The 18,622-nt window shown below is 33.8% G+C and overlaps 1 long non-coding RNA gene and 1 pseudogene across 2 annotated transcripts; both read right to left on the minus strand.

The window, feature by feature from the left end:
• Positions 1 to 3,596: 3,596 nt before the first annotated feature.
• Positions 3,597 to 4,095, minus strand: LOC146949466 (uncharacterized). Its single transcript, XR_015027277.1, has 3 exons — positions 3,970 to 4,095; positions 3,899 to 3,934; positions 3,597 to 3,727 (listed from the first exon to the last, which is right to left on the minus strand). It is a non-coding gene; the product is annotated as an uncharacterized LOC146949466 (long non-coding RNA).
• A 4,308-nt stretch (positions 4,096 to 8,403) lies between these two features.
• Positions 8,404 to 16,607, minus strand: LOC146949467 (putative LRR receptor-like serine/threonine-protein kinase At1g29720; annotated as a pseudogene). Its single transcript, XR_015027271.1, has 24 exons — positions 16,422 to 16,607; positions 16,179 to 16,338; positions 15,079 to 15,150; positions 14,899 to 14,970; positions 14,620 to 14,691; positions 14,434 to 14,505; positions 14,231 to 14,302; positions 14,084 to 14,155; positions 13,912 to 13,983; positions 13,741 to 13,815; positions 13,569 to 13,640; positions 13,407 to 13,478; positions 12,885 to 12,944; positions 12,718 to 12,780; positions 12,610 to 12,645; positions 12,455 to 12,489; positions 11,510 to 11,889; positions 11,145 to 11,343; positions 10,929 to 11,060; positions 10,326 to 10,444; positions 9,998 to 10,208; positions 9,644 to 9,881; positions 9,342 to 9,492; positions 8,404 to 8,916 (listed from the first exon to the last, which is right to left on the minus strand). The product of XR_015027271.1 is annotated as a putative LRR receptor-like serine/threonine-protein kinase At1g29720 (transcript).
• Between the last annotated feature and the right edge of the window lie 2,015 nt (positions 16,608 to 18,622).

The raw sequence follows: 18,622 nt of genomic DNA on the forward strand, positions 1-18,622 counted from the left end.
AAATCATACCAAGAATCAAGTAATCAAAGGACATTTGATTTCAAGATCTAACACTGAGATCAGAAAGTTAGATCAGAATGTTGCTCAGAGATCAGAATGTTCGCACAAGAGATCAGAAGGTTGCTTCTATACAAGCCCAGAATCTCAAGAACATAGATCAAGGTCATGCAAGGCACATGTGACATAAATAAATGTCAAGAGAAGTACTTCTGCATGGATCAAGCAATAAAGGCATCTATGATGATTAAAAGATTAATGGACTTTGATAGTTCTTGGTATTTGTGCATTCTTGAGTGATTAACCAAGACATAAACAAAGTTTAAATCATACCAAGATACAAGAAATCAAAGTACATTTGAATTCATGAACTAACTCTGAAGTTCAGAAAGTTAGTTCAGAATGTTGATCAGAAAGTTGATCAGAACGTTCTGATGATAGTCCAAAAGGTTGTTCATAAGCAAACCCAGATTCATCAAGAACGTGAAGAACATGCAAGCACACTTGACATGAATTAGAGGTCCAGAAAGGTACATCTGCATGGATCTATCAACAATAAAGGCATGAACAAAGATTTATGTCAAAAGGATCTTTAATGTTCATCCAAGACTATGAACATTAAAGTACTAGGATTATTCCAATGAGAATATCATCCTAGATGTTGCATTCACTGCACTTCAGTCGTGTCTCTACTATTAGGATTGATTACATCAAACATAGTCTTACAAATCATCCTTAAGTGAGCACAAATGAAACATTCTGATGATCATAATGTTCACTCCTGCACATGCTTCCAGCCATGAACAGTGTAGTTGGTAGAAAGAAGAAAAAGGTAGCAAAAGGAGATCTTGCATCAGAGATAACTTGTACTCTGAACTGAATCAAGCAGATTTCCTGGAAGCATGGGCCTGAAGTTGCAGACCCACTATCCTCTCTTTCCTGCACAAAGTCCAAGACAGATTTGGTTCACTTTATCCTACTTTTCCAACAACTTTTGAAGCATATGGAGAAGCTACTTTTTGGAGGATAAAACTCAAACAAATCTCACATCACGTGTTGGGCAAGCCCAGAAATTCATCCAACATTCATCCATGATGAACCCAGATGAAGAACATCATGAATTTCCAACATTCTGATGAAGAACACAGCAACATTCTGATGTTCATCCTGGGAACGCAACAACATTCTGATGATCAGAATGTTCACCCAGATTTTCAAGTAAAAGCTTGTGGGGCCCAGGACACATGGCATAACACCATTGGACACCCTACAACGGCTATTTGAGCCCAAAGACTCTATAAATACAGATCTAAGGCTCAGCAAAACTTGCACCAATGCAAAGCATACAAGAAAACATCTCAAATATGTTTGAAGCTTTAGCATTCGAATTGGTCATCACTGAAGGCTCCTTCTACCTTCTTTGTAGTGTAAACCAATTCTTCCTTATCTTGTTACAGATAAGTTCTCTCTCCTTTCTTCTCTGAATTGATCATCACTAAAGGGTCTTTATACCTTCTTTGTAGTGTAAATCAATTCTCTTTGTTATCTCTTGTAAAGATAACTTCTTCTTCTCCCTCCTTTGTTTGTTTCTCAAACATTCAAACTCCAAACATCTTGTAAACTCTCATCTAGCTTTAGGGGTACTAAAGTGTTAGTTTGAGTTGAAGGTATAAAATTCTAAGTGGGTAACTTAGCAAGAAGAAAAGAAAGTCTCATCTAGCTTTAGGGGTACTAAAGTGTTAGTTTGAGCAAAAGGTGCAAAAGTCTAAGTGGGTAACTTAGCAAAAAGGTGCAAGCCTGCTGAGGCTTAGAGAATACAGTTGATGTAATTGTTCAGGTGAACAAAATTGTAAGGTGCAGGATTTGAGAGGTTATCTCAAGCATCATAGTGGAAACTCTCACAAGATTGTGAGGAGTGGACTAACCCACATTGGGTGAACCACTATAAACTTCTGTGTGTTGATTCTCTCTTCCCTATACTCTTTACTTACTGCAAACACAAACACACACAAACACATTTACTTTGTTAAACTGTTTTTGCACTCAGACACCAGAACATTCTGAAGTCTGCTTTAAACTGTTTTTGCACTCAGACATCAGAACGTTCTGAAGTCTGCTATTAACTTAACTATTCCAAGTTTCCACTTGAGAATCATTTTTTAAGTTGCAGGATAATTTTTAAAGGGTCACAATTCAAACCCCCCATTCCTTGTGACTATTTTATCCACTTCAGTTAAGACTTGGAAGCAACTTCAAGACTATTTTATGTGAGTTCTTAGATAGGGATGTCAATGGGTATCCGCGGGTACGGGTAGTATGATATCCGTCCCCGCCCTGTTGGATAAATATGGTACCCGTACCCGTCCCCATACCCGTGCGGGTATCTCTATACGGGTAATCCACGGGTATTTAGATACCCACGGATATCCGCGGGTACCCATGAATTTTTGTTTTTTATTTTTTTGTACATAGAAAAATTCAACTTTTAATTGTCTGAAAATAACAATAATACTAAAGAGATAAACAAGATGCTAGCCACATTAAAGAGATCGATAACTATATCAAATTTTGGATTTAAAACTATTCATGTATGAATATATATGAAGTTTTTCTTATTCTTTTTAGAATTAATATTGACGGAGTTTGTGTATCCTTTCATTTTGTTCTATCATTCAAAAACCTAGTTTTAGTTTTAGTGTCTTCATTTTGTGACCATACTATTGAGGGAAAGTGGAACATATTGTGATTTAGCTTCTTCTACTGATTGCCTATTAAAATTATATTCATTTTAGTATAGCAGCTTCAGGTCATTCAGTTCATCTACTTCTATATCATAAAAAAATTCTGTAACGAAATTATGTCATTCAGCCAAAAACATAGACAACATTACAAAAAAAGTTTTGTGAACAATTCATGGTGAACAAAGAAATAAACAACAAAAAAGATTAATTAAAACAATTAAAATCTATAAAACAATTAGAAAGCCCTAAAACTAGGGTTTTTTTTAGACACCACACTCTTATATATATATATATATATATATATATATATATATATATATATATATATATATATATATACTAGTGTAGTGACCCGGCGTTGCCCGGGATAGTCATAGAAAATATTAAATAAGGTGATGTTCATGGACACATACATGAAAAAAATTGAAATGATTTGAATTTAGAAATAAAAATTATTAACGAACATAAAATAAGCTATCTAATCTTGGAATACAAAAGTAGTAATTAATAAGTGTAGTATGCAAAAATAAAATATAATAATGTGATAATTGAAAGGAATAGTACTTTGTCGATAAAATTAAATCCCAACTAATGTATGAGAGACAAATGCTACATATCTTGCTATATTAAGTTTTCAAATACTTCTTTGTATACAACATTAATTGTTGTATTCGGAAGAAGATCAACACTATTTTCAATAAGTATCCTTAGCCCTTGCTTACTTTTAACCCTTGAAAGAGCAACATACAATTGACCATGGCTAAAGACTGGTCTTGGAAGATACAACCCAACAACTGAAGTGTATGTCCTTGAGATTTGTTAATGGTCATACCAAAACAAATGGATACTGAAAATTGACTTTTTTTAAACTTGAATGGTAGATTAAGGTTGTCTGTAATCATGCTCATTATAAGAATGAGAACAATGTCTCCGATAGATTGATATTTTGTAACTTTGTCACTCCACACAGTACATTGAATCTTGCTCCCCTAGAATATTAGAAAGAACAAAAGTCAACAAAATTTTTGAATAATAAAACAATAATAAAACAAAACAAATAAAAATCGGTAAAGATTATTGATAATATAAAAAATATCTTTAAATAATGTAAAATCATGTTAGTTTGTAAAAGTTAATAAGGAAAAAGAACCGATGCATACTTTTTCATCCATGAAAACCATATCGATTAAATCAACCTGGTCTTTTTTTTTTTTTTTGAGAGAAAATCAACCTGGTCTCTATCTTTAAAGTTTGGCATTCTCCACATTCTAATGATCCTAATCTTGAATCTCCATACTTTGTACTTATTATTGATTGTTATGCTATCAATGAGGTCAAATTTTGCAGCCATAATTTCTGAAAAAGAAAATTAGAAACCAAAATGATGAAATTTATTGGTTAAATAGGAATCAAATTTGAATGAAGGTATTGCAAGTGTGCGTAAACATGATTAGAAATTTTTAAAATGATTTTTAAAAATTCGTCTACAAAAATCAAAAAATCAAAATAACAAAAAGATGAAAACATGTTATATTAAAAAGCAGGATTAAAAAGTGGTTGATATATGTATATAATAATTATTTAGATATAAGGACCTGAAATAATAGTATAGGTATTATCATAAAATGATAGTATAGGTGATTAATAATATTAAAACGCTACTGGTGAAATAATAATATTTTAGGACCTGAAATATTATTATTAAAATCAAAACGCTACTGATTAATAATATTGAAACGAAAAGGACCTGAAAAAATAGTATAAGTGATAATAGTATAGGTTATTAATAAGAGGAGGGATCCATTGACTTCAAGAGTAAGTCTAAAGACTTACTCCAAATCATAACCATTGATTTTGGTGTTAATTAATGGTTGTGATTAATTACCATTGATCCTTAGCGTTAGGTTTTTATACTCCTTCTTCTCAAACAACTCAACACGAGTGAGACGGAGACAATCTCAAAATAACCGGCGTGTGCTTGTAATTACTAATCCCAAACAATTGGCTTTGGAAGAATGTTATTCGATTGATACCTCTGATCTATTTCTTCAATTCTTAGGTTTATACTTTATATGATCTTTGTGAATAAAAAATACCTGATTCAATTAACATCACAGTCCTCATTAGTCAGAATAAAAAATAGTCTTCAATTGGATTCAATAAAAATAATTCTTGCTGAGATAATGATAATCATGGTGGCATACATGTTTATTATAGTTTTCCGTTTCAGTAGTGTAGTATGAGGTATTGTTCAGCAGAAGGAGAAGGGAGTATAAAAGGTTCACGTTAAAGATTAGTATAGTAAATCACAACCATTGATTGCTATTAAAATCAAAGGTTGAGAATTGGAGTAAGTCTTTAGACTTACTCTTGGAGTCAATGGACCTTCTTTATTAATAATATTAAAACGCTACTATTGAATCGAAAAGAGAAAGAAAAAAAAATAGTATAGTATAGGTGTTAGTTCAAGGACGTGAAACAGAAACAATAGTATAGGTATTAGTTCAAACACCTGAAACTCGTAGGTGTTTGTAATGGATGCCAACAACAATAGTTCAAGGACCTGGGAAAAAAAAACAATCAATAAACTCAATTGTAGGTGTTAGTTCCCTCTTATATTATATATAAAATAAAAATCTAAGCATAAGTAAAAGTAAAAGAAACAATAGTATAGGTGTTTGTCAAACTTGAAGAAAGAAAAAGCTTAGATCAAAAGAAAAAGAAGGATTGAGTTTCAGTTTCTGCTCAAAATATGTGTTTACGTGATTAAAAAATTCTCCTTTATTTATACTTAAAAAAAACAAATCGAAGCCTTTTTTTCCTCAATGAAAAAAACTAATTGAAACTTCTTTTCCTAAAAACAGAAAGAAAAAAATAAAGGAAGATTTAATGGATAGTATTGAAAGTATTATTATATATAGTTTGTTGAGATATTTTGGCTACACAAAATATTAGGAATTAAATATAAAATTAAATAAAATATTTAGTGGATAAGATCAAAAGTTTGCTGAGATTTTTATGTTAAATAAAATATAGAAAAAAATATAAAAATATTGAGAATAAACGTGGAAGTGACACGTGACATAAAAAACCTTACTTTATATATATACTATTGATATATATATATACATGGATATTTTAGTAATTTACGTAATTTATTAACGGGTACGGATACCCGCGGGCACGGGTATCATCATATCCGTGTCCGTGTCCATAAAGTAACGGGTAGTTAAATACCCGTTTATTATACCCGCGGGTACCCATTTAGCTACCCGCCCCGTACCCATGGCGGATTTTATCCGCGGATACCCGCGGGCACGGATTTTTTTGCCACCCCTAGATAGACTTCAATCCTTTTGGGGTGTAGATTTATGATAGTCATGCCTGATTAGAGTTTTGATGGTTTATGTAAGTTTCTCTTCTATGAACAAAACAAGAAAACATGATTGTTTAAAGTGTTTTGTATGTGATGCCTTGCAAATTCCCTTGTCTGTTATGATTTCTGGATGATTAGGGCTGTTGACAGGTTCAAGCAAGAGGATAAAGTTTCGAATTCTGCAGAAAGTGCTCAAGAAACACGCTAATAGTTTGATCCACGCTATTAGCGAAAATCTGCAGAAATTGGCAGAGAAGTACGCTAATAGCGTGGCTGGGGCGTGGCAAGTTCCCAATTTCGCTATTAGCGTGGCTTGCGGGAAGTATGTCCTTTCCTGCATTTTCAAAACAACCTTTTCTCTCCTACTTTTGACACTTGATTTGTTCCTAATGGAGCAACATCAAAGCATTTGTTTTTACTCTCAAACTCCTTTAGCAATCAAAGAATTTCCTCCTTGCTTGAACAAGAAACATGGAACCCTAAACATCAATAACTTTTGTACGTAGAGAAATGGGAAGATGCAAGGAGCTTACAAACTTAAACATTGGTGTGAAACCCTAGGATAGAGATTATCTCTTATACGACCTCTGACTCTCAATAGTTTCCAAGAACTCTAGGTGAAACATTACTAAGGAAACGAGTAGGAATGAATCAAGTATTTTTTCTACGTTTATGAACAAGTATGCATATGAACATGATTAATATAAGATGTAGGTGCTCATGTCTGTTGTCATCCACGTTAGGGGGATGCAAGAGGTTCTCGGTCTAAGGAGAATGGTTCAAGCCGTAAGGGACCCGCACGACACTGAGGGAGTCCGATGTACGTACATCGGTCATGTATGGGATAGTTCTCGGGGTTACTCCACCCGGGGCTCTCCGTAAAAAGAACCAAGATAATGTTTGTTTGATTCACGCAAACATAATGATTTAACGAATATGATCATGCATGATTCTGATTATGATAGACATGAGTAAGTATTGGAATAGAACATGAAATGGATATTGTGCCGAAGACGAACTTAGGTTCCCTATTCGTCCGGTATAGGTTGTGTCATGAATTATAAGTGTAGGCTTCGGTGCGTTTAACGTATCCTAGCAAAGCGGTTTTAGGATCCCTTGACCGCCATGACACGTATGATATAGTAAGCCTATAACATGATACGAGGAATCTAAGACGGATTCTAGTGTGCATCTCCGTCTAGATAAAATGTCCACACACGTATAATCAACCGGCAGGTTGTATTTAGACACGTGGTAACCGTAGGTTTTTTTTCCCCATGGTTATCACTAGCCTAGGGCTAGGAAGAGCTCACTGAGACATTATGTCTCATCCAACTCCTTATTTGTTCAGGTTCACAGGTGTCAAAAGGTAAAGGTAAAGAAAAGGTCTCGGAGTGATCGTGTTCTCTCGAAGCTTTCATGGTGTGGATTAAGGATGCATATGTTACATTATGAGTTGTATTGTTAAATATTTTGTATTTGTACTTAGATGTGACAAAAGTTTGGTAGAATAATGTAACATAAGAACTTTGGAATGTTGGTGTATTTAGACTCAAGACTTATCATCGTATCATCATTGTATAATTAATGTATCCAATATCACTTTTGGCACTCTTTTGAATATTCTAGATATTTTCAAATATGGGTGTTACATCTTTTTTGCTATGTAATATTTAAGAACATGAAATGTATGACTTATGACTTCTTAATGCCCCATAGTTGGGTTGCTTTTTGCATATGTAATATTCCTGCACTTGTAGTGCAATGACTTAATTATGGCTTATTTGATGGTATTTTCAAGAATCAAATTGTGTCTCTTTACTTTTTTATTTTGTTCCGCACATATATGCATCAAGGATCACATTGACATATATATTTAACAAATTAAAGGACTTATTTGATGGTATTTTTATATAAGGTAGGGATCGATTTGATACATAGACAAATAATTTAAGGATCAATTTGATGAAAATATTTTGACGGAAAAGTTGCATTCATTCATCTTCAACCTCTTTTCATTACAACATTACACACACCTAGTACAATATAGTAGCTTGTTAAACAACTCAAACAAGCATATTATGACTATCATAATTTAATTTCAGTCTGCATTCGACAGAATAGATGTTGAATGAACAAAGATACTTAGAATGAATGAAAGATAGCTCATAAAAACACTGGAGTCAGTATTTTTTTTATTCAAACATATAACTAGACCTCTTTGAAATCAGCTAACAAACACTCTCTTTAATATACTGCCAAATGATTTCCTAGTGAGTTTTCCCTCAGTTCACCTGTTTATTCAATAATTGCCTGCATAATTGCTGCTTAACAACATTATACTAGTCATTTTGAACCTCTAGGCCTCCTCCTATCATGATGTGTATTAATAAGAGAACTAACGCTCTCTTAATTTTTTTCATCCTATTCGGAAGAATCAATTGTGGCAGGATAAAGATCTGCAGCTGATGAAGATGAAGCAGTACATTGATAATCAATTGATAAACTCCGACTTTGTGACTTGCTTATCTTACTTTCTTCCATTCGAGAGTAATACTGCTTCATTACTTCCAACTTTTGTTCATCCAATACTTCACTTGAATCTGAAACAAATTATGGAACCACAGTCCTTCCTTCTAGCATACTTACCACTGAAGACATAGACGGCCTAAGGTTCGAAGTGTCATTGGTGCACAGGAGAGCCACATCGATCATCACCATTGCTTCCTTTTTAATGAAATCTGAACCTAATCTGCTATCAACTAGCTCTATTAAGTCACCTCTCTCTTTCAATAACAGTGCCTGTTCAAAGAAAAAAACAGAATAGTTTGATTTGAAACCCAAGTCATTTACAATAGGCACATTCGACTTCTGAAAATACTTCAAAGTAGGAATTGGTCGTATTTACATAAACTAAGTAAAAAACAAATTGTTGTCACTAGAATATCACTTAGATGCTGCGTGATATTAAGATTTTAGAAATTGACAGTATCTATGAAATGTATTGAAAGGAGAGATTACAACTACATCCTTTTCCGATCCTCTTCACTGTCCTTCTAGTGAAGTGTAAAACTTAAACAAAGATATTTTCTACTACTTTTGAAGAGGGACGCGTGATTTTAATCTCTTGTAGATTTCAATTATTACATGAAAATGAACAACAATATATGTATGACACAAAATGAAGTGCAAGTAGAGACTGTCAATGGAAAACATAAAAAAGTTACCCATTCCAGAAGATAGAAGGCTTCCACCTTAGACCGATACATGGTGTTTCTCCTTCCACTAACGATTTCCAAGGCAACAATTCCAAAACTATAAACATCTGCTTTGTCAGTCAAATAACCATGCATTGCATATTCAGGAGCCATATATCCGCTGCATCATTGAAACATATCATTGAAATAACTTGATATCAGTATACAACCTGATATCAAACTATTATAAAAAGATCATTTGAATTGAATTTAATAACTTTTTGGAGTGCATTTCAATAAACTTGGAGAACACAAGAATTACAGTTACTCACTAGGTGCCAACAATTCTAGTGCTAATGTGAGTATTGTCTTCCTCATCAAGCTTGGCCAAACCAAAATCAGATATCTTTGGATTGAGATCTTTGTCAAGCAACACATTAGTTGCCTTGATGTCCCTGTGAACAACCTTCAGTCTTGATTCTTCATGGAGGAATGTCAAACCTCTAGCAATACCGACACAGATCTTCTGCCTTCTTGACCAATCTAGTTTTATTTGTTGTTCCTCTGGACCTTTATTTGTGAATGTTATAAATATCAGACAACGATACCACAGAGTCGTGTCTTAAGTTAGAAATGTGGAGTAGCATATAAATAGAAACCAAAGTAGACCATATAAGAAAAATTACCAAATAAAGCACGAGCAAGACTATTGTTTTCCAAGTATTCATAAATCAGCAACAACTGATCTCCCTCCACACAACAACCGTGGAGTCTAACAAGATAAGGATGTTGCAAAGCAGAAATCATGCCTATCTCATTTAAAAACTCACGATTCCCTTGCTTTGATTTAGAAGAAAGTTGCTTGACCGCTATCAATGTCCCATTGGGTAAACATCCCTGCATGTCGAGGAATGTTATTTTCTTAGACGTTGGAAAAGAATTTTCTGAAAAATACCTGTAAAATTATAATAAAAGCATGACACAGAAGAGGATTTCTTATATTATGCAAAATACCTTGTACACGGGGCCAAATCCTCCTTCACCGATCTTATTGGAAATATCAAAGTTATTTGTTGCTGCTTTGATTTGTCTTAAGGTAAATATATACGTCTGTAGGTCCAAGCTATTTAGCTCTGTTAATTTAGGTAAAGGAAAGATTAGAGATCTCTTATACCAAGAAAACTACACATGGATACTGTGCATCGACAATCCATTTCTTGTAAGCTTGCAACTTTCTTCTTATGAAGATAATTAACTATTCTTAGGGCCCCATAACATGATTTATAAAAGTATGTACTCAAACTTACTCTATTACACAATATGCACAAGTTTATATATATATATATATATATATGTGTGTGTGTGTGTGTGTGTGTGTGTGTGTGTGTTAATGAATAATTCTTGTATTTTAGAAAAACGTTTGATAGTAATGACAACAAAAGCAATTTCTTTGTAACCAAGAGTTACTTAGATGAGATAACATAAGTCTCTTCTAGCATAACCATGGTCCTGAGTTCGAATCCAGCCTTGGGCATACCACAATGTTAAAACTCTGGGTCCCACAACATGGAGGATACTCGGTTTACAACAAAAAAAAAGTAATTTCTTTCTGATCACCTGTTGTTAATGAGTTTTTCTTTCCAAAACATCCTTTCCACCAAAGTATACCAAATACTAGAATGATAATAGTTGTTGCTGCAACCACAATACCAACCACAACTCCTGCAGATATGCTTCCAGGTGAAGAGTCTGTTTCATTATTATACAAGAGTTTTAAATGTTACATCTTTACGTGGAGATCAAAGTATAAGATCTTTACAAAGAAAAACTCACCAAATTCCGCTGATATAGCTGATATAAGAGGACCATATATTGATCTGTTTGGGAGATACTGTGTCCCTTTTCCTGCCCAATACAAGCGGATCTCCAAGGTATTGCTAGTAACAACGACATCTTTGAATAGTTTTACGACTTTCTTACCAACTCCTCCTGCTTCTTCTGCAATATTGAAGTCCTTTTGCACCAGATTTCCCTGCAACATTTCAATCACAGCCTGAATGTTTCATGATGATATTGTAGAATTTGATTTTATAAATAATGGCAAAAAAAAAAAAAAATCAGTTACCTATTTTTGGAAAAAAAATTGTTTGACAATTTCCCTAAGTGACTATTGAAATAAAATTGTTAAACCAATCTACCTGAAGGTAGATATCAAATACACGCCTTCGAAGACTTGCAAAAGTTTGATCGTCAGCGAACATTATTTCAGCGAAATGTAGATTTACAATGTAGCTTCCATTTTCCAGGCAAAACCCATAATAAGTCAACGAAATAGGAGAAACACGTGCTCCCATGTACAATTCAGCATCCTCCATCATAAGAGTGGTGATATTTTTCGGGGAATAAGTTTTTCCAAGTTGATCATGATCGATGAATATACCAGTAGTGCTAAATGCCCAGTTTCCTGTTGGACTGAGATGGAATTTAGCTGGTCCAGAAGACTCTGAATCATCATCATAAGTTGTTTTGTTGATTGTCGCTCGCCTTCCACGACAATTTATATAAAGGAAGTATGAGGCTGGGTTGAGCAGATCATGTGAGCGAATTTAGAAATATTAAGGAAACTAAAAAATCAATTCAAGAAAAATATATTCCTTAAAAATATACACACAGCCTGATTGTAATGTCCTAAGAAAATTTAGGCAACAAAAGACATCTGAAACTTGGTCATTTTCAACCATCAAATTTCTGGTCTTGTTGAAAAATATATAATATCATGCTTAAACTATTGCAAAGTAACTTTAGGAAACCTAGAAACTAAAACCTTTTGGGTTCCACCTATTCCTCAGATATGAAACATTTTCTAGGAATCAAGATTATTTTAATAATTAAAACATTAATAAGTGATCTATGGATAACCGAAGTTGATAAAGTACCAACAGAAAGACAGGATATAATATGTTGTTCTCTTCTTGGGGTGATATATTAAATTATTTCCATTATACGCATGTTTAGAACATTAGAACATGCTCTTGGTAAGAAGCATTGTAGTTTTTGGTCCCCTCTTCTATTGTACCTCTAAGTTTTTTTCTTAAAAAAATGTAAAAACATAGTGAGATCTTAGCTGTCAATAGGAAACTCACGTTTACGACATTCCCTCAAACACGAAACTGTTCCTCTGATAGTATGATGAAAGGAATAGAATAAGTTATGATTAGTATAATAAGACTCATAAATGATAAGAGGGAAATAGAAAGTGTATATGTGTGTGTTTTAGTATTTCTTAGACCAAACTTACATGTCATTGTGTGCCAATGAGCTGGAAAACAAGTTCCTGCAACAAATTAGAAAAAGGTGGTGTCTCAGAAAGGTTGTTAAGTTTGCAAACAAATGCAAGGATTCTTACACTTTTTCACTTTGACATATCTAACTCCATTGGCTGATGCTGAAGTTATTGTATGAAAGATCTCTATATACAAGTCATATAGTTTGATTCAGAATATGATGATGATGATGATGATACACTTTTCAATTCAAAGGAATCATACGAGTACTATTTAAAAGGTAACTTACACGTTAACGTTGCTTCTCCATGAAGGCACAAATCCAGTGAGGTTATTTCCAGTTAAAAATCTACCATAAAAGAACATCAAGATATTAATATGCATAGCTTAATATTTATTGAGGTGAACATTGAGGGAAATAAGCTAGTCATCTTCAATGACACCCATTTATCTCTTCTTCTCTATGAAGGATAGAATTTATTTAGGTAACGGTCTTTAGGGACCCTCCTATACAGAAAAGTATTTTATTTGAAAGATGTTTGTGTAGTCTATATACACACAAAAAATATAATTAGCAGAAATATTCCAAGCACTTAAAGTATTGCAACCATATAACTAATTAAATTTCATCATGACCTTCTCCTTTACGATAACATAATTGGAAACTTGAGCTGGGCTACTTAATCCTCGTAAATCCAAGTAGGATTTTTCAGATATCATAAATCAGACTGAAAGCTGAAACTAGATTGATATGTGATTAATTATATACGCCCAAACAAATTACGCTTAGAAACTACGATGAATTTCGTACATGTATCGCAGACTGTTATTGGTAGCATAGATACCCGGAATTGTTCCACTTATGTTGTTAAAGCTGAGGTCCCTGAAAAGATATCATATTGTGAATGAGTTAAAAAGCTACAAAGAATATTTCTTCTAAAAAAACATCCCTGACACAAAAATAGGGAATTACAAGTGTTGTAAGGTTGTCATGTTCCCAAGATATTTAGGCAGCGTTCCGTTGACATTGCAATTCCTCAGAACCCTGTTAAACAAAAAGATATACGGAGATTTATTATGAGTGTCTCTCTTCCTTCTTTTTTTTTCCTTTTCTATTACTGAGAGAGACAAAGGAATCAACTCACAGAATTCTTAACAATGTCATTTTATTAAGTTGTGGCAAAGGTGCATGTTCAGATCCATTCAAATCACTAATTCTCCTGAATATCACAGTTGCATCAAAGCTATGTAAACATAATTAAAATAAAATTGAAATTTCAGCTCTTGCTTTATCGGTATATATATATCATACATACAGGTCAGTTAAGTTTCTCAATAGTGAAATTCCAGAAGGAACCGGTCCACTTAATCCACTTCCTTGAATCATTCTGTCAAGAGTAAGGTAACCTATGATAATTCTTTTGAAAAGTAAATCAATACAAAAACAATCAAATTTGAGGATACATAAAAAATAAAGAAAGTCCATACAATTTATTAATACTTGTCCAGTTTTGAATATAATCGGGTATCTTTCCAGAGAATTGGTTGTCCTCAATTCGGCTGCATTGAGAAACGATATGAAAATATGAAGCATCACTAATATTTGAAACATCAACATAAAAAATTGTAGCTTACAAATCTTGCAATGTAGTGAGCTTGGCCAATGTTGCAGGCAGTTCTCCAGTAAAATTGTTAGAGGAAATTCGTCTATAAACAATTGAAATAGAACACAGTAAATTATGATTCTATGCCATGGAAATCAAAGTGGATTTCAAACGTTGGGCTTTCATATTTAACCAAAAACATCAATCAAGCAAAAACACAAATAAAGTACTTACAATGTTCGAATTTGGGTTAGATTCCCAAGCTCAGGAGGAAGATTTCCAGACATTTGATTGTTCCATAACTCCCTATCCATTACAAGTTATAGTTAAGTTCCATTGAAACTATTAAAATTGAGCACATACCTATTTATGTAATTATAAAAGGATTTTGTCTGCTAAGGTGAGTAATTAGAAACTCACAACTGTTTTAGAGTAGATATGTTTGCAATCTCCACTGGTATTGAACCCGTTAATCGATTTCCGATGAGAGAACTATGACAATTAAGAAACATGCTGTCATTAGCTTATTGTGTTGCATGTAATTACTAAAATGAATGCAATGTCTTATATTATTTTTTTTTTTGAATAGCAAAGCAATGTCTTATATAGAATCTAAAATAAGACCCATATATCAAGTATATAATATATCAAACAATCAGTGATGAAAAATCAGATAATAAAAATAAGAGCAGATCATACATTTTATTGATATTCATCATGGAGCCCCATTCTTTAGGAATTGTACCATTCAAGTAATTGCGAGAGAGGTCACTGTAATATAGAGGGAGAGAAAGAGTTTGTCAAGCAAAATAATATGAAGGTATAAAAATAGTTAACATTCTTAATTTGGATGTGAGAGAAAGTTTGGGAAATACATACATAGTTTGAAGGTAAAGCAGCCTGTTAAATTCCGGTGGGAGAGTGCCGGCGAGATCTTGCTCTTTCAAACTTCTGTATAATCATTTTTCATGAAAAAGTTAAACTTTTTTTGAAGAAGGTAAATTAGCCCACCGTTAAACTTTTTTTGAAGAAGCTAAATTAGCCCACCCAAATTGACACCAGAGAGAATCAGAGAATCGAACCTGAGACCTTGAGGAGGAGCACACTCCCAGGTCTCAAGCTAATACCACTAGGCCAACCCAAGTGGGTTATGAAAAAGTTAAACTTAAACAATAAGCAAAATAAAGTTATTAATTCTTGCAACAAGTTCCTATTCTGCAAGAGTTTAAAACTGATTTTAGTATTTGTCAAACACAATTTCTGAAGAAATACATATCTTTGGCAATATTGGTTTTTGTTCTGGACCGGCTAGAAAGCCAAACCAACACTGACACGTGGACCAAACGCCCACCGGACCAAGGGGCATCGCCAAGAGGAATACGCTAGCAACAGTGCACCCTGCCTTACTGAAGCACACCCCTGTGCATCAGACACCGTACACGTGTCCTCCAACAGCCTCTTGATGAGGTGCCGCACTTTACGAGGACGGTTATTCCTACACACGCCTATATGAGGGTGACTTAGCTTCACCCCCAAGGTATGATTCACTTTTCCCACACTTTTCACACATTCCATCTCATTTCGCACACTGACTTGAGCGTTGGAGTGTTAACGTGTCTGCAGGCACCTTTCGTCCCACCGTGAAAGCTCGTCGCCACCATACCGGAGCACATTCCTCCATTGTTGCCTTCATCAGTTCTTCACCGAACAAATCTTACTTTCAAATCTTAGTTTGACTATAATATATAAAAGGGAAGCAATTTTATAGATGTATAATAGTAAGAACTTTGATGTATACCAGAAAAGTTTGTTACATAATAGTAACCAATCTAACTCATGAATACATATACAATGCCAATACCTAACTCTATATCAATGTAAATAATTGATTGCCACAATAAATGATAAAAATTATATAAGAATCAAATTGATTGCAAGTGCTGATAGCAAAGAGCCACTTCCACAGAAAAGAGACTTACATTTCAATAACATGGCAGAAGTTGTCAAGGGCTACAGAGCAGTTACAGGTCACTTTGTTCGCTGCATTTGTAAGCCAGTTAGGTTTGTTGCTGCATGGATCAATGTCGAAGTTCCAACCCTTCTTCCCAAGTGATTTGGCTATAACTTCAAGAGTTTTCTCTAAATATACAATTGAGAGCTATCAGCTATTAAGTACTGACAAGTCTTCCAGAAAAGAAAGATCAAAGAAATAGATATCATACTTTCGTCAGGGTGAATAGTAGTAGCTCCAAAAGCTGTTAGAGATATAAACCAAATGACACTGAACGAAAGAAAGAGAAATTGAGATGAAGTGCTCATCTTAATATTATTAATAAGGAGAAGAGAAGTTCACATATATATCAATAACTTAGACTGTCTCAATATATATGGCATGTGTTTGGAATTTAAGAGGCTGGGAATTGGTAAAGTCTTTTTTTTTTTTTTAAGTTAGATTAGCCCACCCAAATTAGCACCGAAGAGTATTGAACATGAGATTTTGAGGAGGAGCAAACTCTCAGGTCCTAAGTCAATAACACCACGCTAACCCAAGTGGGTTAGACTGGGGAAGTCCTTAATGCATGTAAAAGTAGATCACCATCCAAAACCGTAGTCTTGGTGATTCCACGAGACACCACTAAGGATGACATAAATAGTAATCATCAGCTAACTCTTCGGTTGGATAAAAATGATATTCGTATCTGTCCTATACCTTTCTGGATTTTTGCAATACAGGTATTTAGAAGATTTTGAGGTATCTGTGAGTATTTGAAGATATCCACAAGTATCAATGTTAATTTTAAATGCACTAAAAGAAATAAACTTTGTCAAAGAGAATGCACTAAAAGAAAGTATTACTTTTTTATTTTTGTAAAATTTGACTCTTCTCTTTTGACACCACAAAAAAGTATTAAAGCGTAAAATTAAGTATAAATTAAGAAAGACTTAATTGCTTGTTTAGTCTCTTATGTGTATAAATTGCTCACAGTTGGTGGGACCAACTTCTTCAACTGTGAGCAATATTTTGGATTAACTTAAAACTTTTAATACATAAGAGACCAACTTATAACTTAAAATAAACATAGGGATCAAACATGGAATTCTGTCAACATTTCTTTCACGTGGTTAAGTGTTTTCTGTTTAAGTATTAAGATATATTGGTAATTTTACTATTACTAACTGATACAGCTACCATTACCTTCGCCACTGAATCCATTAACTTATAAGCAACTAAAATATTCGTTTATTTTACTTATAGGCTCCTATTAAGTTACATGCCTCATATTCGTTTCGGATTTTATCAGCCTAGATTAAACTCATCTAAACTTTATATATTAAAATAAAAATTAAAGTAAAGTATTTGGATCAATGATGGTATTAAAGTATATGATGAGATTGAGACATAAATAAATAATAAATATAAAGGAAGAAAATGACATAGGAAAGACTCAGAAACATACACAAGTCAAGATTTAAACTATTGTGCATATGCATAAACTATAGATGCATGTCCCACTCAGAAATTATTATAATGATGCATGTCCCACTCAGAAATTATTATAATAAACACATAAACGGAAATAATCAAATATTATTTTTCAAAAACAGTTTACGTGTCTTAATTGAATAAGTAAGCTTAATTACTGTGAAAATCCTTTTACACAATCAACTCAGCTACGTTCCTCCGCCACGAGGACTCCACCACCACCACTAATCTCCGCCATTCACCACCGTAAACCTCTTGCGCAAGTTTCTTTCAATGTGAGTTCATGAGCTCTCAATGTATCTTCGCCTAATTTTTTTAAGAGTATTACTTTTCCCACTCTATGGCTTTCCTCGCGCGCCCTATTTTTTTCCAATTTTACCCCTTGTCCGGATTCCGTAATCCGGAATTTATTGTTAGTAATTTTCAGATGTCTCCGGATTATAAAATCCGGATATGTATTTTAGCAGAACTTTTGCAATTTTAAGCTCTACAATTCGTAAAATAAAATGCGAATAAAATAAAAAACATTAATAAAAAGACACAAACATAAAAACAACTCATTTTATTAATATATGAACAATACATTACAATAATTTTCAAGCTTTTTAAGCTTATTACATAACATCCTAAATCTATTTCTAATCTCTTAAAAGCCTATTTCTAATCTCCTAAGAGTCTAATTCTAATCTCCTAAGAGCCTAACCACTGCTATGTGATCGGACATAGCAGTAACTTGGCTATTGGATGAAGAGCCTAACCACTGCTATGTGATCGGACATAGCAGTAACTTGGCTATCGGAGGAAAACCGGAGGAGGAGGGAAGAGGGTGCTCACACTTACGCCCAGGCAGGCGAAGCTAATAACCACACTGACCCACATGACCCTCAGATGAACCGCGCTTTGTTGCAGCGCGGTTCCATCCTCATTGACCGTTCATAC

This window comes from Medicago sativa, chromosome 2, assembly GCF_051527215.1.
Source record: "Medicago sativa cultivar Bolivia chromosome 2, Bolivia_mono, whole genome shotgun sequence".
Lineage (NCBI taxonomy): Eukaryota > Viridiplantae > Streptophyta > Magnoliopsida > Fabales > Fabaceae > Medicago > Medicago sativa.